The following is a 24,441-nucleotide window of genomic DNA, read 5'->3' on the forward strand; positions in this document are numbered from 1 at the left end:
TTTGATACGTTCCGCGATCCGCGAATCCGATTGCGACAAGCTGATACGTTGCTCGTACGGAGCGTGCGGAATTTAGTTTTCGTGATAGAATTTCGGATCGTTAGAGCAACTGGGGTAATTTAAAAGAGCTATTAGCTCCGGTGTTCGGAGATAAATTGCGTTTGGTAAATTTGTATGATCGTATCGGAGTTTCCGTATTTTATTGATACTTCGAGATGCAGTAATGGGTGGCTTATCGAGTTTACGTATGCGAAGATATGAAATGTTGGGAAATGACGGAACTTTTTAAATTTAAGGAAAACTAGTGTTATCTATTAAAAGTTATCTGAAAACTACCTCCCCAAAATACGATAATCATTATTGGAATCGAGCAACGAATCGTAAACTTATAGCGTTTAATGCGACAGAGCCTCGTCACCGTGTCACAAAATCATGGGGCAAGCGCAACAAATAGCGAGCGATATTGCGAGGATTTTATTAAAACAGCCAGACGAAACTGTACATTCCTCGAATCAATTGTAACTAGTGATGGGACTTGCTTCAAGTATGAACAAAGTGCCACGTGGAAATCCAGGCTCTTAAAAATAAAAAAAATTGCAATACCAGAAGTCCCGAGAGAAGACAATATTAGTTTGCTTTTACGATTCTAAAGGAATTATACTTCGAGAATTCGTAGTCAAAGGAAGAAACATTTTCATCGACTAGATTTTATCGACGTTTCGAAAATTCCCTTTCCCCATAATTCACGACAAAACGAATTGGTCGTTTCGCGTGGGGTCCCATTCGTATTCAATAATTCCGGTCCGGCTAGCAAAGTGATTAAAACTACCGGGAACCAACGATCTCGAGCACGTCGGCCATGTAATTACCGCACGGCTATAAATCATTTCGCTCGCGTCAGCGCCGTTTCACTCGTTAAACACACAAACGGTGCCCGACCGAAAAAGGTCTGTGGCTTTGGAAGAAATTCCGTCCTACCAATAATCACGCGCAATCTTGTGCCTTTATTCGCTCAACGGCTCGTTTGCCCTTCCTCGTTCATGCCCTGGGGGCATCGGTTACGTGTAACGCCCTTTCACGTCAGGTCGCTTTTGTGTAGATTCAAACGATTTGGATGTGGAATTGGAATTGATGATTTGGAACAGCTTTGCGATTTGGGGATTTAATTGGGGAGGTAGATGTTGCGGGGACATAAGTTTTTAGGGTATTGAATCATTAGAAGGATCTCAAGATTCTATAGTACCTGCATTTCTGTATTATTCTGACAATAATAATTTATTCTATAACAAATGTTTAGGTTGTCAAATTTCTAAGTAATTCAAGAGGTTGTTAGAAGTTCACATCTCTGAAAATCTCTTTAAATTTCGACGTACTTAAATTTCTATATCTTCGAGTACATACATTATCAAATCCACACATGTCCAAATTTTTACATCATAGAATCCACACATGTCCAAATCTCTACATCATCAAATCCACACATGTCCAAATCCACGCATGCTTAAATTCACACATGTCCAAATCCCTACATCGTCAAATCCACATATTCTCCAATCTGTACATCCTCAAATCCACACATGCTCAAATTCACACATGTCCAAATCCACACATGTCCAAATCCCTATATCATCAAATCCACACATGTCGAAATCCACGCATGCTCAAATTCACACATGTCCAAATCCCTATATCATCAAATCCACACATGTCGAAATCCACGCATGCTCAAATTCACACATGTCCAAATCCACACATGCTCAAATTCACACATGTCCAAATCCCTACATCATCAAATCCACATATCCCCAAATCCCTACATCATCAAATCCACATATCCTCAAATCCACACATGTCCAAATCCACACATGTCCAAATCCACACATGTCCAAATCCACACATGTCGAAATCCACACATGTCCAAATCCACACATGTTCAAATTCACACATGTCCAAATCCACACATGTCCAAATCCCTACATCATCAAATCCACATATCCCCAAATCCCTACATCATCAAATCCACATATCCTCAAATCCCTACATCCTCAAATCCACACATGCTCAAATCCACACATGTCCAAATCCACACATGCTCAAATCCCTATATCCCCAAATCTCCAAACCTCCAAAGACAAATTTCCAAATCTCCAATCCCCAAATTTCTAAGTCCCGAAATCCCTATATCTCCAAATACCCACACTCTCAAATTCCTACATTCTGAAATCACCAAATCTTCAAATGGACCCTCAAGTCCAATTGAAGACCTGAAACGTGAACCTTGGTGTCCTTTCGTTGTTACACTGCATACTTGTTCTATAAGATTAAGAAGATCAATCTCTTCAACCAGATAGCAAGATCGGACATCAACGACCGAACACAAGGATCGTACAGATTTTATTTCTCTACTTTGCGGTTGTAGGAGGAACGCGGAAATCAGCGATCATTTTGGGATTACTTAGAGAAGTTTAGGGAGGATATCTGCGTTGATTCCTCTTGCGGAGTTTCAAACGGGATTAGGCACTGTTGAAAGTTGCAAGTCTGCGGAGGATTGGGTAATCGGGGAATGGTGATTTGCTGCTTGATGTACAATAAACGAAGTATAAATGTGTACAACTTAAATATACATGTGTATACTTAAGTTAAATAATAAACACAGAAGTAGGATAAAACTCTTAAAACCTTGAGGGTTTGCAACCCACAAATACAACCATCCTTTCACTCTAAAAAATCGAAACTTTTAAACAATCCAACACTTGTCACGAAACTGTCGAAATCCTTAAAAATCGTTCGAGCAGACGTCAGATCGAAATCCTTCGTGCATTCATTCGAAGTTACCCGAACGGAAACGTTAAAGCCCCATCATAGATTGAAATAAATTCCACGTGACGGGTATTTAGCATTAAAGTTTTATCGTGTCCATCGCAAGCGGTGCTGGTATTTTCTTGAATGAATTCGCTGGTCGACCGCGGACGACGTTCACCAGCTGATGCGAGCACCGCATAAAACGTTCGTTTGCTTAATCCGCGACTTGTCGGGTGGCCAATTATTCAAATATAATTGAATACATACATAGGAAATTAAGAGGGCCAGGATGATACCGGGCACCGCGAATGATATATACGCGAATCGGTTCGTTGTTTGTTCGTGCAACGACACGGGACTTTCTTGCCCCTGTGCGTACTCGGTTCTGCTCTTTTTCTGAACGTTCGTGACCTGTTACAGGAGCAAAAGGACTCTACGAAATCGTTGCAATAAAAGTCCATCTGAAATTGGACCACCTCTGATGTTTCTTTTCTCTGTCTCGCCGCCTAATTAAGGCGGATTATAGGATTGTGCAGGTATGATGCTATTTAATGAATGTAGTGTATGTATGTGGAAGCTGTTTGTACTATTTGTCTATGTGTTTTTATTATACAATTTGTGTATGTGCATATGTAAGCATTGTATAACCATGTGGACATTTATACCATCGTTGTAACATAACCTACATAACCATAACATATGAACGACACTAGCATATGTGCATTAAGTACATACATGATGATAAAATCTATGTGTGAGCTACACATATGACCATGCAGTTTTAAGTAACATATGTGGATGTACAATTATAATACAATTTATGTGTGTGCTAATATAAGCATTGTATGACAATGTACATATGTACAGCAGCATCGTAACATAACCTATACGAACGACACTAACATGTGTACATTAACTATGCACATGATGATAAAATCTATGTGTGAGTTACACATATGACCATGCAATTTTAAGTGACTTATGTGGATGTACAATTATAATACAATTTATGTATGTGCTAATATAAGCATTGTATGACAATGTACATATGTACAGCAGCATCGTAACATAAACTATACGAGCGACACTAACATATGTACATGATGATAAAATCTATGTGTGAGTTACACATATGACCATGCAATTTTAAGTGACTTATGTGGATGTACAATTATAATACAATTTATGTATGTGCATACATAAGCATTATATAACCATGTGGATATTTATACCATCATCGTAATATAACCTACATAACCATAACATATGAATGACACTAGCATATGTGCATTAAGTACATACATGATAATAGAATCTATGTGTGAGCTACACATATGACCATGCAATTTTGAGTAACATATGTGGATGAACAATTATAATACAATTTATGTATGTGCTAACATAATCATTGTATAACCATGTGGATATTTATACCATCATCGTAACATAACCTACATAACCATAACATATGGACAACACTAGCATATGTGCATTAAATACATACATGATGATAAAATCTATGTGTGAGTTACATATATGACCATGCAATTTTAAGTAACATATGTGGATGTACAATTATAATGCAATTTATGTATGTGCTAATATAAGCATTGTATAACAATGTACATATGTACAGCAGCATCGTAACATAACCTATACGAGCGACACTAGCATATGTACATTAACATATGTACAGTTATGTACATGTCACCGCGAACCTAAGTTTAATGAAACCAGTGAGTGTTCGCTATAAACCTTGAACGAAAATCCTTGAACAATACCTGTATATACCTTGAGAAATTATAATTCTTTTTACAAACACATCATCCCAAAAGAAGTATCTTAGTGTTCGCTATAAACCTTGAACGAAAATCCTTGAACAATACCTGCATATACCTCGAGAAATTAGAATTCTTTTTACAAACACATCATCCCGAAAGAAGTAACCTAGCGATGGGCAAAAGAAATGAGAAAATACATGATTAAGTTACGTTTTTTGTGGTCGTTAATCTTGACGTACGGTTATTCGTCACGGAGTGGGCCACCTGCAGTCAGGTAATCAAAATGAATCCTCTTCAAAAAAAAGCGTATTAAAAAGGTGCCACACGCTTTGAAACCTCTTCTGAGAACTTCATTTAACGACACAGACTCTGTTTCTTTCTTCTAACTATTTATTTACTTTATTATATTTGTATGACTATTTAATTGTACTTCTGTATAGAATTTTATTTTACAGAATTTAATGCAGATGTTTTAATTTTACTTTTTGTATACAATTGTTTAATTGTACTTCTTACTTCTTGTTCAGATATTTAATTATATCTTTCACTACTTGTTTAGGTACCGGTTTCTCCTAGTTCTGCAATTTGCTTTATGTCTCAGATATTTTAGGATACTTGAAATACTGTAACACTCTTATTGAAACCCGATGTAAAAAACAATCCACCATAAAACATCTGTGTACATAAACCTCTATATTTTACACAGAATAACCCTGTATAATATTCAACGTCCTACAAATTCAACAGTACATATCTGTACCTAAAATTAAACAATCACACCATAAAGAATTAACATCAAAACCTTCCGCGTTAAAGCAACCACACATCAAACTTCAAAAACCGTGTACCTAAATTAACAGAAACATTAATACATAATCCTCCATTTCATTCCATCGACCATTGACCCGCCTTTCTCCGTAAACAGCAGCGAATGACCCACGAAAAACAAGAAACCAAGTGGGAAATCGAATTGAAAGCCGCGTCTCGCAATAATCAGAATGGCGAGGTCGTTTTATCGCATCGAAAAAAGACGAGTAGAAGCTTCGAAAAATTCCTTTCTTCGTTGAATAAGTTTCGGGAAACGAGCCACGGTGCCCTGCAGTCCCGTCGTCGCGGTTTATGAGAATGCATGTCATTGTCCCTATTGTGCGGCTCATGGACCTCGGCATGAGTTACAACGCAAGGTTCTTCAAACTGCTCGTAAGAACGCTTCTCCACGCATCTTCCATTGTTGTAAACTGGGGTACCTGGGCTGATTACCTATATTCATTCCGGAGGAACGTTGAATAGACACGGACTTGTCCATCAAAACGTTTACGAGTACGTTATGATTCGAGATTGATTTCTTGGATGGGACAGGAAAAGCTGCGAAGGCGATCGGAAACTTGGTTATGTATGATGGTGATTTGGAGGAGTTGGGATTTGGAGGAGTTGGGATTTGGAGGAGTTGGGATTTGGAGGAGATGGGATTTGGAGGAGTTGGAATTTGGAGGAGATGGGATTTGGAGGAGTTGGAATTTGAGAGAGTTGGGATTTGGGAGATTTGGGATTTGAGAGATTTGGGATTTGGGAGATTTGGGATTTGGGAGATTTGGAACTTGGGACATTTGGAACTTGGGAGATTTGGAACTTGGGAGATTTGGAACTTGGGAGATTTGGAACTTGGGAGATTTGGGATTTGAGAGAGTTGGAACTTGGGAGATTTGGAACTTGGGAGATTTGGGATTTGAGAGAGTTGGAACTTGGGAGATTTGGAACTTGGGAGATTTGGAACTTGGGAGATTTGGAACTTGGGAGATTTGGAACTTGGGAGATTTGGAACTTGGGAGATTTGGAACTTGGGAGATTTGGGATTTGAGAGAGTTGGAACTTGTGAGATTTGGAACTTGGGAGATTTGGGATTTGAGAGAGTTGGAACTTGGGAGATTTGGAACTTGGGAGATTTGGAACTTGGGAGATTTGGAACTTGGGAGATTTGGAACTTGGGAGATTTGGAATTTGGGAGATTTGGAACTTGGGAGATTTGGGATTTGAGAGAGTTGGAACTTGGGAGATTTGGAACTTGGGAGATTTGAAACTTGGGAGATTTGGAACTTGGGAGATTTGGGATTTGAGAGAGTTAGAATTTGTGAAGATCAGAATTTAAGGATTATTAAAATGACTCTGATAATTAGGGAAATTAATGAATTTTACTATTTGTAAATTTATTGATTTTCTAATTTAAAAATGTGGGAAGTTATTCACGACTTGCGATTATACTTGATTATCTGTAATTTCGCCAAGGATTTGTAGTTGATAACTGCAAGATTTTTGAAATTAAATGTTATATTTCTACAAACCTTCACAACCAGAGAAACTAAGAACTGAAAACCTTGAGAAGCACAGAAAATAACAAGTTGAGACCTTAAGGAACCTTCATACATTTAAAACCGTGTTAAACTAAGCGAGCAAGAACGACCGTGTTAATCGTTCGTTCCGAAAGTACGAAATGTCGGATCACGTCTTCCGAATGCTCTCCCGGTTACTGCGTCACAAACACGAAACGTAAATCGTCGATCAGACGCTTAGCATCTTCAGATTACGACAATTGGAGGGAACTGGTGCGTGTCACTTGAATTCCCATCGGCGAGGCATAGTGTTAATACCTCTGTCTACGACGTACACTCTACACAGCTTGGGATCAGTCTAAGCGCATTAGGCACATACCGTGAAATCTATCTATATATAAGTATTCCAACCAATCACACGACCGGATCCATTCTCTATTTTATCCTTGATGGATTATAGTTTGTTTCTGATCATTGAACACGGTGACGGAGCTGTTCGATGAAATATGGTGACTGATGGACGTTTAGGATCTTACGCGATAGTTTACGTAATTGTAGTTTTCATATTAACACTGAATTAAACTGGTCAAATGACCGTACAAGTGTTTTATTATGAGCATAGAATTTTAAGGACTTAGGTCTTTATTGATTTAGCGAGTTATGAATGTAGGAAATAAAGGTCTAGGTACTCGTGGACCTAGGACGTTATTGATCTGGCGATTTATGTAGGAAGTGAAGGGTCTAGCTATTCGTGTTCCAAGGACTTTATTGATCCGACTTCGGAGATTTGGAACTTGGGAGATTTGGAACTTGAGAGATTTTGGAACTTGGGAGATTTGGGATTTGGGAAGTTTGGAACTTGGGAAATTTGGAACTTGGGAGATTTGGAACTTGGGAGATTTGGGATTTGAGAGAGTTGGAGTTTGGGAGATTTGGGATTTGGGAGATTTGGAACTTGGGAGATTTGGAACTTGGGAGATTTGGGATTTGAGAGAGTTGGAGTTTGGGAGATTTGGGATTTGGGAGATTTGGAACTTGGGAGATTTGGAACTTGGGAGATTTGGGATTTGAGAGATTTGGAACTTGGGAGATTTGGAACTTGGGAGATTTGGAACTTGGGAGATTTGGGATTTGAGAGAGTTGGAACTTGGGAGATTTGGAACTTGGGAGATTTGGAACTTGGGAAATTTGGAACTTGGAAGATTTGGAACTTGGGAGATTTGGAACTTGGGAGATTTGGGATTTGAGAGAGTTGGAACTTGGGAGATTTGGAACTTGGGAGATTTGAAACTTGAGAGATTTGGAACTTAGGAGATTTGGAACTTGGGAGATTTGGAACTTGGGAGATTTGGAACTTGAGAGATTTTGGAACTTGGGAGATTTGGAACTTGGGAAATTTGGAACTTGGGAGATTTGGGATTTGAGAGAGTTGGAGTTTGGGAGATTTGGGATTTGGGAGATTTGGAACTTGGGAGATTTGGGATTTGAGAGAGTTGGAACTTGGGAGATTTGGGATTTGAGAGAGTTGGAACTTGGGAAATTTGGAACTTGGGAGATTTGGAACTTGGGAGATTTGGGATTTGAGAGAGTTGGAACTTGGGAGATTTGGAACTTGGGAGATTTGGAACTTGGGAGATTTGAAACTTGAGAGATTTGGAACTTGGGAGATTTGGAACTTGGGAGATTTGGAACTTGGGAGATTTGGAACTTGGGAAATTTGGAACTGGGGAGATTTGGAACTTGGGAAATTTGGAACTTGGGAGATTTGGAACTTGGGAGATTTGGAACTTGGGAGATTTGGAACTTGGGAGATTTGGGATTTGAGAGAGTTGGAACTTGGGAGATTTGGGATTTGAGAGAGTTGGAACTTGGGAGATTTGGAACTTGGGAGATTTGGAACTTGGGAGATTTGGGATTTGAGAGAGTTGGAACTTGGGAGATTTGGGATTTGAGAGAGTTGGAACTTGGGAAATTTGGAACTTGGGAGATTTGGAACTTGGGAGATTTGGGATTTGAGAGAGTTGGAACTTGGGAGATTTGGAACTTGGGAGATTTGAAACTTGAGAGATTTGGAACTTAGGAGATTTGGAACTTGGGAGATTTGGAACTTGGGAGATTTGGAACATAGGAAGTGTGGAACTTGGGAAATGTGGAACTTGGGAGATTTGGAACATGGGAAATGTTGAACTTGGTAGATTTGGTGCATCTGATGCATTTAAGAATTTCAGAACAGCAAACTTTGTAATTATAGACATTTAAAAATATGTAAACTCTCCTACTTCACAAGTACAATTCCAGAAATTGAGAACTTTAACGATCTTAAAGCTATAAAATTAGATCTACAAATCCGATAAAGTAGGTATTTAGAACTGCGAAAAACTAGAAAATTGAGGAACCTATTACATTTAATGATCTAGAACTGCCAATGTCACTTACACACGCAAGAATCTAAAATACCAAAAAATGAACAAAATGGATGAATATCAAAATCCAGAAGTTCTCATATCGTAACGCAAGTGGAGCTTACGTAGCATGCATACTGATACCTGGAAGTCCCCACGTTCGATCCGTTAGATTGATAAGCGGAAACTAGAATTTAAATTTCGGCCGGGTAAGTTCTTGCATAATTTGTCGGAAGGATCGTCGGTTCGTAGGCAGTGGGTTAGGTCAATAGGGGTTTTAATATAACTTGCGGAACGAGCAAACAAGGATCCCGTTCTCCGCAAAACTAAACGTAACGTGTCACCGTCGTCGAGTCAGGATTCCGAGGATTCCAATGGGATACGTGTCGGCTCGCGACGTTCGAATAAATCCAGTTAAGAACCGAGCCGGCTTGATTTCGAATATCACGGGTTTACCTGCATACGGTAGCAGACGTTCTATCGTTAAACAATCTTGGCGAATATCGTCGGTGCAAATATCAGTCTCTCTCGCACTGCAGCGGATTCACCTACGTTTCCTTAGGATCTCGATGGAAGGAAATACGAGGGTGACTGTTATTGGAGGATCTCTACCTTTCATCTACCCTTCGTCTTGGTTACTCTCTTTACTGTCCGATTGCCTTTCGAGTTACGACTTCGATGGACTCCTTCTAATCTTCCATTTGTGTAAATCGGTCACTGTGACGTTTTCGATTTCGGGAGGAGGGAATTTGGGAATAGAATTCGGGGGAGATTCAAGTTTGGGATATGAGGGTGTGGAATTTGGAGTTCAGGAATTTGGGAAGCCATTGATCTACTGATATAGAAATTTCGGTATAAATGTGGATTTCAGAGTGTAGGAACTTGGGTGTTTAGAAATTAAGACATGTAAGAAGTTAGTAATATTTTGGATATGAGGATGTGAGGATGTGGATATGTGAGTATGTGGAACTTCAGAGTGTAGGAATTAGAGAGGCTATTGATCTGGAGGTGTAGAGATTTAGGAATTTGATCTACTGATGTAGAGATTTCGGTATAAATGTGGATTTCAGAGTGTAGGAACTTGGGTGTTTAGAAATTAAGACATGTAAGAAGTTAGTAATCTTTGGATATGGGGATGTGAGGATGTGGATATGTGAGTATGTGGAATTTGAGAGTGTAGGAATTAGAGAGGCTATTGATGTGGAGGTATAGAGATTTAGGTATACATACTAATCTCAGAGTATAGGAACTTGGGTGTTTAGAAATTAGAAGAAGTAAGAAGTTGGGAATTTTTGAATCTGTGCATATGGATATGTGAGTATGTGAAATTTCAGAACGTAGGAATTAGAGAGGCTATTGATCTGGAGGTATAGAGACTTAAGTATACATACTAATCTCAGAGTATAAGAACTTGAGTATGTAGAAATTAAAAGAAGTAAGAAGTTGGGAATTTTTGAAACTGAGGATGTGAATATGTGAGTATGTGGAACTTCAGAGTGTAGGAATTAGAGAGGCTATTGATCTGGAGGTATAGAGATTTAGGTACACATACTAATCTCAGAGTATAGGAACTTGGGTGTTTAGAAATTAAAAGAAGTAAGAAGTTGGGAATTTTTGAAACTGAGGATGTTGATATGTGAGTATGTGGAATTTGGGAGTTTACGAACTTTAAAGACTAATGATGCGAGACTTGGGTATACATACTAATCTCAAAGTCTACCATCTTATATAAACAAAAATGATGAAATATAAGAAGTTTGGAAATCTTTGCATCTAAGACCCGAGGATGTTACTGCGTAAAATTAAAAAATTAAAAAAGATACAAGGATTTCCCAACACACTTAAAGATCCCAGAACTTGAATATCTAAAAATGAATAAACTCATGAATCCATCGTACCTAACTAACTAACTGTGAACCTAACTAACACATATCTACCCTAAAATCACACCGAAGCCCAACATAAATAACCCAATCCAAAAAATAAGTAACCCCCAGCATAAATATTGCAACCCAAAAGTAAAAGAATGATGCGCACCGTAGACGTTGTAATAACTAGAAGAAACACGACGCGGCTAAAAAGAGGACAGGTCTCATAATAATGGGCAGTCTCGAACGTTTTAACACGCGATTCGACTGCGCCATGTTATTCTCGATCCACTTTGAGAACCGGTCCAAGCGACCCCGTGTGTAAACATAATTGTCCGATGATTGGCGGGTCAGAGCAAGGTGTTTTAGGGTCGTATAAGCCGGTCGTTTAGAATTCGAAAGATTTCTTTACCCTTAGGTCTGCTGGTAACACCGGGTACAGTCGGGAGCAAATTTTCCCTAGGAAAAATTTTTTTACACCTTTTTAAGTATTTTTAACCCTTTCGCTACGGTGATTTTTTCTGAGAAATCTGATTACGGTCTTATTTATTATAATAAAGAGTCAGATATTCTTATTTATAAAAAGCAAAGCTAAAGCCTTTCTTACTTATCTTTTTTACAAAAGATAATACAAATGACAAATGTTATAACGCGCCGTCATAACTGTTTTTTATAAAAACTTTTTAATCGCTAGGAAAAAACTCTGTTGGTATAAAAGTGGGCTCTCAGTAATACAAACACAAAATTTCTAAGAGTCTATAGGCGCCCACAGTAGCCAAGGGGTTAAAGACAGTCAGGCATTTTGTTTCATTTAAAACCCGATAAAATTCCCGTGCAACATGGGTCAATTTTAGATCTGAAATCCCGTGCCTCAAAGAGGAATATCAAATTAAAAGGATGAAACTCGAAATTGGAAAATTTGTTTAAAAAACATGCATACGTTATCCGCAGGAAGCATTGTACCCGAGTGTACCAGCATGTATCTTTATACGTCCGAGCATGCAACCGCAAGCGAATAAAATTCGATCCTGACGAAAATATGCACGCCCACTTGTTCTTCTTGTTCCCAGTGGTCTTTTTCTGGGTAGTCGGCTACTACCCCTTGTAAACCCCCGGCGTCATCCCTAGCGGCGTTCGATCCACGATAAAATAACAGAATAATCCTCTGGTATATCGCCGGTCGTCGCAGCAACGTCCCGTGGCACATTCAATTCTGCGGAATCTCGTATCATCTGATATACGCTTAATCCCTCGAGTGGAACCCGACTGCCGGAGATCACTCGTCGAGAGAAACCTGGAATCCTGGAGAAACGGTGAAACAACATCGGCTGCCACCGGTAACCTCAAAGTCTAATGAGCCGAAAACTTCATCGAGACGCGGTTAGGGTTTGCCAGACCCGATAAAAAGGGTCGGAACACTTCTTTCGGATTAGCTCGCACTAGAAACGATGGGCGCTTCAAATTTCTTTTAGGGGATCTTCTGGAGGCTTTTATCGAAAGTTTGCTCCTCTTTCGGGAACTTCTTCTACAGATTTCTATATTACTTAATTTTTTAATTAGGTACCTTTAAAATTTTTAACTTGTATATTTCAGATTGGTAGAAATTGTGGGAAGAATTTGTTTTATTTAGTTTGTGTGATTTGAAAAGTTGGGTGTTTTGAGGTTAGGTGGAGGATTACTTTTGGACTTTTTGGGGAGTTGGGATTTGGGGAATTGTGAGTGGATAATTACAGAGCTGGGGATTTGGAAGTTTGGGAAATTGAGAATTAGGATAATTTTGAAATTTGGTGATTTGAAGATTTGGGATTTGGAGGAGTTCGGAATTGGAGGAGTTGGGATTTGGAGGAGTTGGGATTTGGGAGATTTGGGATTTGGGAGATTTGGGATTTGGGAGATTTGGGATTTGGGAGATTTGGGATTTGGGGGATTTGGGATTTGGGAGATTTGGGATTTGGGAGATTTGGGATTTGGGAGATTTGGGATTTGGGAGATTTGGGATTTGGGAGATTTGGGATTTGGGAGAGTTGGAATTTGGGAGATTTGGAACTTGGGAGATTTGGGATTTGGGAGAGTTGGAATTTGGGAAATTTGGAACTTGGGAGATTTGGGATTTGGGAGGGTTGGGATTTGGGAGATTTGGGATTTGGGAGAATTGGGATTTGGGAGATTTGGGATTTGGGAGATTTGGAACTTGGGAGATTTGGAACTTGGGAGATTTGGGATTTGAGAGAGTTGGAACTTGGGAAATTTGGAACTTGGGAGATTTGGAACTTGGGAGATTTGGAACTTGGGAGATTTGGAACTTAGGAAATTTGGAACTTGGGAGATTTGGAACTTGGGAAATTTGGAACTTGGGAGATTTGGAACTTGGGAGATTTGGGATTTGGGAGATTTGGAACTTGGAAGATTTGGAACTTGGGAGATTTGGAACTTGGGAGATTTGGAACTTGGGAGATTTGGGATTCGAGAAGGTCAGAATCTAGGGATTATGAAATTTATGAGTGTGGTAATTAGGGGAATTTGGGAATTGTAATAGTTGGAAATTTACTGACTTGCTAATTTTTAAATTTGGAAAGTTGAAATTTGAGTAAATTTATTTTTGGAAATTTTTAATTCCCGACATAAGTAAATTGGCCCTTTGGAAATTTAGAAAATCCAGAAAATCTAGAAAACCCAGAAAATCCAGAAAATCCAGAAAATCCAGAAAATCCAGAAAATCCAGAAAATCCAGAAAATCCAGAAAATCCAGAAAATCCAGAAAATCCAGAAAATCCAGAAAATCCAGAAAATCCAGAAAATCCAGAAAATCCATAAGATCCACAAAATCTACAAAATTTATAAAAATTGCAAAACAGATAATTTGAAGATAAAAAGCTTGAAATACGTCTGAGCCCCAAAATACCAAAACCCCAAAATGTTAACATTTGCAAGTATACAAATCACCCATGTTTTCCACTTTGTCCCCATAGAATTGCCTAATACACGAAATCACTTTAAAAGGGTAAGTCCTCCATTACAACAGCAATATACATGCTCGAAACATATATTGTACAATATTGTGCCATAGAAATGTCAGATTCGCGGAGGGTAAAAACTAACGGGTCGAGTCGAATAAATTCCCCCCCAAGAATCTCTAAACTCTAACCTATTCCGCAAGAAAGAAACACGATAAAGCTAAAGTTATGCCTCTCCGTTCTTTCTTCCATTTACAACCGCGTAGTTTATTCATACATCTCGATAATTGAAAAATCTCGTTTAAATTCTGTTCCCGTTTAAAATCACGAGCTAATGGTTATTTTTTTAATAATTTTCACCGGTCGGAGATGGCTGATAAAACAGCACCGTGGCAGCTTCAACGTAATGTTTATTCCCGCGAAAATATTCATGAAAATTCCCGGAATAATGGTATGTAAAAAAGATGGAGGTAAAAAAATATGCGGCTGATTATAGCGTGGCATCATCGAGTTTCATATTTCTTTGTTACTTTTCGTTCTACCTGTAAACACTGTTCTCTCTGACGATGTAACTGTTTTATTCCTGTGTTTTCATCCACCGGGAAGGAAATTTTGTTTGACGGTGCAAAATTAAGTGCTGTTCGGTTTTATTGAATATTGTTTATCATACAGGGTGTCTCACAATTAGCGTAGGTGAAACGGTAGCTGACGCGATTCTGAATAAGATTTCCCTTTGCAAAAATGGGGTTCGAAGCTTCGTTTTTATTAAGGGTAATACCTTTAGAATCTTAAAAAATTACAAAATTTCTTTTTTCTATAAAATGTTAGTGTAACATCTTAAGAGTCTCGCAACAATCATGATTTAGGTCACATTCGAAATTTTCGAACAAGTTCTCCGATTGGTAGTGCGGAGTCACATTGAAATGGGTGGGTGCGGAAGTAGGGAAAAGGGCCATATAACGGGGAGTTTGTCTGCAGCTTAAGGGCGGCAATACCTTTAGAATCTTAAAAAATTACAAAATTTTTTTTCTATAAAATGTTAGTGTAACATCTTGAAAATATTTTCTGAAAATTTTCAAGCGAAATACGAAGCCCTTTTGAAGTTATGGCCGATTAGCGCCGCGGGTATACACGCGTTCAGTGCGGAGGACTGAAACTTTAAACGCGTTTTTCTCAAAACTACGTTCTTAAAATTGCCGTGGCTGATAACTCAAAAACTAGTTTATCAATCGCGCTCAAATTTTTTCCACATATCCATGACAATACTATCTAACATATGAACCTGAATGTATGAAATAAATTGAACATTAAAGTCCTTTTTATTGCAAAACATTGCAAAAATTTTCAATAAAATTCAAAGTTTTCCTTTAAAAGCCATTTCTTCAATTTGACATATTTTGCACATGTCTGAGGTTCATCTAACTGTGAATTTTCGAAACATTGTCTGCAAACTTGCTTCAGACCAATATATCTAAAGCCAGAACCCACGATTCACGAGACGCGCCAAAACACTTGCAGAAAGGATTGTCATAATTCCGGCATTTTGAAATATTTTGCAAAACAGAAAATATTCTGTAAAAGGCAATAGTTATAATAAATTATACCTGAAATTTCGAAAATGCAAGACAAAGGTGTCCTATAAAAAAAAATTCACAAATATCAGCTTATTTTCATCTGTATAAAGGTATTGCCGCCCTTAAGTAAAAGCACAGAGGATTTTCTTTGGCAGAAAAGTTAAGACTGTAGGAGTTTACGCGAAGGGTATATCGAGAGGTAGGTTCGATATCTCGAAGGTGTTCATAGAATGTCAATAGTCACGATATCAATATCTCTTGAGGGTGTAAGGTAGGCGCAGCTTCATAAGCTCCGACAAGCAAATCTCACGAGAGCACCTGCTGGGTTGACACTGTAAGCGAGGATCGTTCCACGCTCGCGTTAGATCGTTCCTCTTTATAATCTTCGAACCTTCTCGCCGTGGTACTTGCGGCGAATTGTGCGCTCGCCTTTATTCACGGGAGAGAAAACACTTACCGGCAGCTGCTTCGTAGTGCTTTTCTTTTCGACGGTGATAAACCTGACCATAATCTTGAATTTAATTGTGATTTTCGGATTTTTTGGATTTTGGGATGTGGAGATTGAGATTTGGGGACTTTTGGAATTTTTTGGTTGGAGAGTTTAGGAGATTTAGGGGATTTGGGGAATTTTCAGGGAGTTTGGAAATTTGGGCAATTTGGGAAGTGAGAGATTTTGGATTTGAGAATTGAGGAATTAGGGAATTCGGGAATTAGCGAATTGGGGGATTAGGGAATTGGGGAATTAGGGAATTGGGGAATTAGAGAATGGGGGAATTAAAGAATTGGGGAATTAAAGAATTGGGGAATTAGAGAATTGGGGAATTAGGGAATTGGGGAATTAGGGAATTGGGGAATTAGAGAATTGGGGAATTAAAGAATTGGGAAATTAGGGAATTGGGAAATTAGAGAATTGGAGAATTAAAGAATTGGGGAATTAGAGAATTGGGGAATTAGAGAATTGGGGAATTAGGGAATTGGGGAATTAGGGAATTGGGGAATTAGGGAATTGGGGAATTAGGGAATTGGGGAATTAGGGAATTGGGGAATTAGGGAATAGGGGAATTAGGGAATTGGGGAATTAGGGAATTGGGGAATTAGCGAATTGGGAAGTTAGCAAATTGAGGGATCAAAGAATTGCGAAATTAGGAATTTAGGGAATTGGGAAATTAGGAAATTAGGAAATTGGGAAATTAGGGAATTATGGAATTAGCGAATTGAGGGATTATAGAATTGGGAAATTAGGCAATTGGGGAATTAGGAAATTAGGAAATTGGGGAATTAGGGAATTAGGGAATTAGCAAATTGAGGGATTACAGAATTGGGAAATTAGGGAATTGGGAAATTAGGAAATTGAAAAATTTGAGAACCGGGAAATTTAAGAGTTCGGAATTTGAAATTCATTCATGTAAGAATTTTTCAATCTAAAACTATAGAAACATAAAATTAATGGACTGCAATAATAATAAATGTACAAGCACGACCATAATCACTCGTCATTACTAAAATTTATATAACGGATGTTAATCCATCTTTTTTCCACAAGTGGAAATACAGCTATTTTTATATCGTATAAAAGTGGTTGTTAAGTTGAGCACAGCGATAAAGGACGATGTAATGTCCGTAATGGACGAAATTTAACGAAGGTATTGCTGCCAGCTGTATGGCGTCATAAAACCTACAAATTGCTTTGTTATTAATTCTGATATAACTTTAAACGTCATTCTACCTTGTTTTTCTACATCTCTGTAATGGAAAAAATATTGCAGTACATATCTCATTAAAAAAGATTATGTTTCTTCTAAAGATTATTTATATTTAAATTCAAATAATACTTATTTATATTTAAATAATAATACAAATAATAAAATTGTATAATACTATACAAATAAAAATTATATACCTTGTTGAGTATCATTTATATTATCTACGTTATCATCTATGTTATCTATATTATTATCTATGTTATCTGTATGGTCATCTATGCTATCTACATTGCCATCTATATTATCTACATTATCATTTGTTATTTATATTGTCATCTATGTTATTTACATTATCATCTACGTTATCTACGTTGTCATCTATGTTATCTGTATTGTTATCTATGTTATCTACATTATCATCTATGTTATCTACCTTATTTAAACTGCATCCAATTCCCTAATTCCCCAATTCTCTAATTCCCCAATTCTTTAATTCCCCAATTCTCTAATTCCCCAATTCCCTAATTCTCCAATTCTCTAATTCCCCAATTCTCTAATTCCCCAATTCTTTAATTCCCCAATTCTCTAATTCCTCAATTCCCTAATTCTCCAATTCTCTAATTCCCCAATTCTCTAATTCCCCAATTCTCTAATTCCCCAATTCTTTAATTCCCCAATTCTCTAATTCCCCAATTCCCTAATTCCCCAATTCTCTAATTCTCTAATTCTCCAATCCATCCAACCAGTATATCTCAAACTTCATAACAAAGACTTATCTCTAAAAACTGTCTCAAATTTCAAAGTAATCCAGCGAACAGAAACGCGTGCACGCGCAAAGAAGGCGCCCCGCGCGAAAAATATCGCCATGTTCAGAGTCGATCCACTCAGCCAGGAGGAAGTGCATGCATTCTCATAAGCCGCGACAAGCAAATCTCGACGTATCCGCGAAGACGTGCGGCTGCTGTACGCAAAACGTACGTGCCTAGGATCCACGAGGCGCCGGACGGAGGGGAGAAGTGTATCCGGTGATCATGACGTTTCGCCACTCTGACACGTGTAATCCGAATGACGATTTATTTATACGTATTTCGTTCGCCTCGCTGGATCGCTTGGTTCCTTTCGTGCTGTCGCGAGAACATGTCAGTCTATGAATAAAAACGAGACAGCCCTTGGACGCGTGTTATAGATCCCAGCCGACTTCTGATGCCGAAATTTTATACGGGTGATCCAGGACGAAGATGAATGGGGTGCTTAATGTTGGAGATGAAATTTCTTTTTTTGGGGGACTTTTGGAGTGGGAGAAGTATCATACCTCAAATTTATATATTCCAAAGTCTGCATACCCTAAATTGTCCTATGCTTAAATTGTCCTATTCTTAAAAGTGTGTTATTGCCAAATTGTCGTATTCCCACATTGTGCTATTCCCAAATTATCCTATTCCCACATTGTCCAACTCCCAAATTGTCCGATTCACAAATTATCCCATCCCCAAATTGTCCTATTCCTACATTGTCCCGTCCCCACATTGTCCTATTCCCCAATTGTCCCATCCCAAAATGGTCCTATTCCCAAATTGCCCTATTCCCACATTGTCCTCTTCCCACATTGTCGTATTCCCACATTGTCGTATTCCCACATTGTCGTATTCCCACCTTGTCGCATTCCCACATTGTCCTATTCACAAATTGTCCTATTCCCAAATTATCCTATTCCCACATTGCCCTATTCTCACATTGTCCAACTCCCACATCGTCCTATTCCCAAATTGTCCTATTCCCACATTGTGCTACTCCCAAATTGTCCTATTCCCACATTGCCCTATTCCCACAATGTCCAACTCACAAATTGTCCGATTCCCACATTGTCCTATTCCCAAATTGCCCTATTCCCACGTTGTCCAACTCCCACATTGTCCCATCCCCAAGTTATCCTATTCCCACATTGTCCAACTCCCAAATTGTTCTATTCCCAAATTGTCCCATCCCCAAATTGTCCTATCCCCACATTGTCCAACTCCCAAATTGTCCTATTCCCAAATTATCCTATTCCCACATTGCCCTATTCTCACATTGTCCAACTCCCACATCGTCCTATTCCCAAATTGTCCTATTCCCACATTGTGCTACTCCCAAATTGTCCTATTCCCACATTGCCCTATTCCCACAATGTCCAACTCCCAAATTGTCCGATTCCCAAATTGTCCTATTCCCACATTGTCCTATTCCCAAATTGCCCTATTCCCACGTTGTCCAACTCCCACATTGTCCCATCCCCAAGTTATCCTATTCCCACATTGTCCAACTCCCAAATTGTTCTATTCCCAAATTGTCCCATTCCCAAATTGTCCCATCCCCAAATTGTCCCATCCCCACATTGTCCAACTCCCAAATTGTCCTATTCCCAGATTGTCCCATCCCCAAATTGTCCCATCCCCAAATTGTCCCATCCCCACATTGTCCAACTCCCAAATTGTCCTATTCCCAAATTGTCCCATCCCCAAATTGTCCTATTCCCAAATTGTCCCATCCCCAAATTGTCCCATCCCCAAATTGTCCTATCCCCAATTCCCATACCCCAAAATCTCCACACCCCAAATGCAAAAATTTCAAATTTCTCAAACATCCAGAAGCAGAATTAGAACAAAAGTGCTCATGTGCAAGTCCCATTCGGATTGACATAATAAATATTTCCTCCGGGGTGTTGCCAACTTCCTCCACATCACGGTGTACTTTTAACGCTGCAATTCAGCAGTAAATGCATCATTAGCGATCAAAGCTCTGTTAATTCGTTTTCAGCCAATTATCACTGACATTAAAAAGTCCATCACTAGGCTTCCGTTCGATGGGATAAGTGAATTATTTTTCAGGCAGAGGACTCTTTCTCTCTCGAATAAAGTGTGATGGTACGATTCGAATCTTGATTGTTAATGTCAGACATTAATGTTAATGTCAGTACCAAAATTTTTGGTTTGTTCCAATAATTCGACTCGTAGATACATAATTATTTGCTTCCATTGTTAATGGAAAGTTTAATGAAAGTTACTGCAAGTTTATAGAGCGGTTAAGTGTCATCGATTTGTAGACATTGTAATATTTTATGCAATTGCTGTGTATATTTCTACGCTTGTATAAACGTAGAAGCATCCTCGGCGAAGTTAAAATGCAAACTTCGGATTGGGATTGGAGGAGCTGTAGGAAACAATCTTTAACAAGGAACTTAGCTAACAATTTTAATGATGATATAAGAATGCTCGATCGGTTTGCAAGAAAATTGCTCCAATTTGTTTCATTCGTTCCGAATCTCATCGAAATAACTTGTGCACTGCGTTCAGACGTGATGTATCTATTTAATTCATATATTTCAAAGTACACACTTCATACAAAAATTATACATATATAAAATTGATAAAATTATACATGAAGGATTTCTTAGGTTAAGGACATTTTGCCTTAACAATAAAAATACACATTACATACATAATCAAAATAAATATAAAAAAGAAATAATCAACTATTTTAACATACTCAAAATCTATAAAAAAAAAACAAAGTAAAATAAAATAAAAATGGATGAATATTTAAAACGAGTCCGCCATGTAGAATCAGCGATAAAAATTCTGTGCGTTGATTATAGGTCGGTTTATTCCGTCGCGGCGTCAACATCAGTTCCGAAGTACGCGGAGGATCGGGAAATATTAAAAGCGTTTATAAATACAGCAGATGAAATGCAAATTTCCCGACTTTACGGCTAGCCAAGAATCTCCAGGCAGATTTCGTAGCCGGAAGTTCGCGAAACAACGGACTCGTGTTTCACGCTCGAAAGCGTAGCGCCAGAGAAAACTTTCGAGTTGGCGGAAATACACGGCTCGAATAAGACGAAACAATAGTTGGACCAATTCGTTCGTCAACGACACCTTTCCAGACAAACCATGTCCGATCGATTCTAACGCGATCACACGTTCGAGTAATTTTTTTCTTTACGAAGGATCTCTTTTCGCGGCGATCGAGTTAGGGCTAGTCGGAATTTTCAGAATTTTTGGGCAAAATTAAAGGACCTCAAATTCTAAATAGGTGTACGTAGTTCAGATACTAATGCTGTGCGTAAGATTGTAAATGTATGTTAATATCTTGTATTTCTACCTTTTGGTAGCTTGGACTACAGAGTATCTCACAACTAGTGTAACTCTTGGAATTGACTGGTGGGGTTCGAGATTCTGAATAACTTTTCCCTTTGCAAAAATTCGATCTGATGCTTCGTTTTTGAAATATTAAGGAAAAACGCGGACCAATCAGAGCGCGAGGATTACGCAGGCGCAGACGCTAGGCTCGAAGTTGCGCTCTCGCGTCTACGCACGCGTCGCGCGCTCTGAGGACTATGCGTGCGCAGGCGCTAGGCTCCAAGCTGCACTCTCGCGTCTGCGCACGCGTCGCGCGCTCTGAGGACTATGCGCGCGCAGGCGCTAGGTTCGATGCAGCGCTGTCGCGTCTACGCACGCGTCCCGCGCTCTGATTGGTCCGTGTTTTTCCTTAATATCTCAAAAACGAAGCTTCAGATCGAATTTTTGCAAAGGGAAAAGTTGTTCAGAATCTCGAACCCCATCACCCTATTCCAAGAGTTACACTAGTTGTCAGATACCTTGTACATTGGTGAATCATATGCTGTATTTCTTCATTATTTTCCCAAGTATAATTCTTTTCAATTCAGATAAGAATTCCAACACAGTGGTAAGAGTAGACTAGTCTTGTTAGTAGTCTCATTTTCTATGGCATTCACCAAATGTGCCATCGATACTTGAGTCTAACCTCAACACACATCCTTTAATCTCTCACCTAACCTGACACAATTTGATTCTCATCGAATAACACTATTACCGACTAACAAATCGTCCACATTATTATATCGTTACCAAGGTACTTAGTAGTAATATTGCATGACCTAATTTTCCCTACATGAAACAATGTTATACACAAAATTTTTGAGCGCGGACCTAATTCGATGACCAAGGACGTAATTCGTTGTTTCGTTACAGGAAACATTTCGGACGCTATAAAATAAAACATTTCACGGGATAACGTGGTCACCGATGTGTCCACCAGAAAATATGCGCACGTGGATGTGTATATGGGTTATAAAAAAATATGTACGGGTAGATGCGGCGAGTTCGTACGCGGACATTTCCGCAGCGACGCCATCGCGTACGGCGCTGTAAATTGAACACATGTTTTGCATTAGCGCTGCCATTTTCGAGGTACACTGTTTCGCGAAAAATCTACATTCCGAAAACCTCGATACATTACCGCGCTGCCTGACGGATTGCCATTTCGCGAAATGCTGCAGGTTTCCTATCTGGATTCGACAACTTGAAGGACGATATATTGCTTCATGGAAGTAATGCACTTTTGCTGATTAGCTGTACATAATCACATCTTATTCTATTAGGTTAAAATATTTTTTTAATGAATTGTTTGGTATGAATTATATAATATATAGTTTCTTTATTTATTAAATAAATAAAAAGGGTCAAAATGCCAAACTTAAAAAATTCCAAAATTACATTTATTATCCAAAACCCTAGTTCAAAATCAATAACCGTAAAAGTTAAAAAGCTCCAACACATAACGATAAAATATTAATCATTACGGTACGAAATTTCCGAGATAATTGTACCGTGTCCGTAATCAGAGACAGCTACAGGATTTTTCGTGTTATCAGATACACAGGCTAATTTATATTCACGGGTACATTAATCAATATACTTTCATCGCAGAATTCATTGAGCACGATGTTAATGTTGTGTAGAGATATTTATTGATCGACACTCATTGTATTTCTGTTCCCGACTACCTGCAAATTGAATTGTTACTTTTGAATAGAATAATTTGCTTCACACGTTACAACATTAATGTTACAATGTTTATACAAAGGTATTAGCCTGTCAACGGTATCGTTTATTATAACTGCTATTTGCTTTAAAAATTTTCATTTCAGGAACGTTATCACCGAAATCACTTTTAAGTATAATATATTGCAAGCTCATATTTCAATGAATAAATATTTGTTGTTAATTTTATAGAAATTTCAAGTGATGGGATAATACGAAAGCTATGTATAAAACTGTTAATTTTTTTAAATTTAGATATTCAACATTCATTTTGTACAATTTTGTACTACTCCAGTTCATGAGAACTCATTAGAAACTTTGACTATTACTTTAAACTATTTCGCTATTATTTCTATAATAGTGAAATATATTTCTATAATATAATAGTTCATAATATCTATAAGCCATAAATTTTGTACTACCCTAGTTGATGAGAACTCATTAGAAACTTTGACTATTACTTTAAACTATTTCACTATTATTTCTATAATAGTATTATTTCTATAATAGTGAAATATATTTCTATAATATAATAGTTCATAACATCTATAAGCCATAAATTTTGTACTACTCTAGTTGATGAGAACTCATTAGAAACTTTGACTATTACTTTAAACTATTTCACTATTATTTCTATAATAGTGAAATATATTTCTATAATATAATAGTTCATAACATCTATAAACCATAAATTTTGTACTACCCTAGTTGATGAGAACTCATTAGAAACTTTAACTATTACTTTAAACTATTTCACTATTATTTCTATAATAGTATTATTTCTATAATAGTGAAATATATTTCTATAATATAATAGTTCATAACATCTATAAGCCATAAATTTTGTACTACTCTAGTTGATGAGAACTCATTAGAAACTTTAACTATTACTTTAAACTATTTCACTATTATTTCTATAATATATTATTTCTATATTAGTGAAATATATTTCTATAACATAATAGTTCATAATACCTATAAACCATAAATCCGTAATTCGGAAGAATTGATCGGTAAAAATCGCAGTGCGTCCCAAGCACCGAAAAAAAATCGGCGCGCGTAGATCTTCGGCGGGGTGGAATCTATGGGGCAGAGTAGAGTGTTGTAGGGTGGTTGCATGCAGGGGTGAGCGAAGAGTACATGCATCC

The 24,441-nt window shown here is 38.0% G+C and overlaps 1 protein-coding gene across 4 annotated transcripts in view; it reads left to right on the forward strand.

The window, feature by feature from the left end:
• The window catches only part of LOC100883369 (protein turtle homolog B), a 613,440-nt gene that overhangs the window by 137,201 nt on the left and 451,798 nt on the right, over positions 1–24,441 (forward strand). The gene's annotated exons all lie outside the window — the stretch shown is intronic.

Source organism: Megachile rotundata, chromosome 10, assembly GCF_050947335.1.
Source record: "Megachile rotundata isolate GNS110a chromosome 10, iyMegRotu1, whole genome shotgun sequence".
NCBI classification, from domain to species: domain Eukaryota; kingdom Metazoa; phylum Arthropoda; class Insecta; order Hymenoptera; family Megachilidae; genus Megachile; species Megachile rotundata.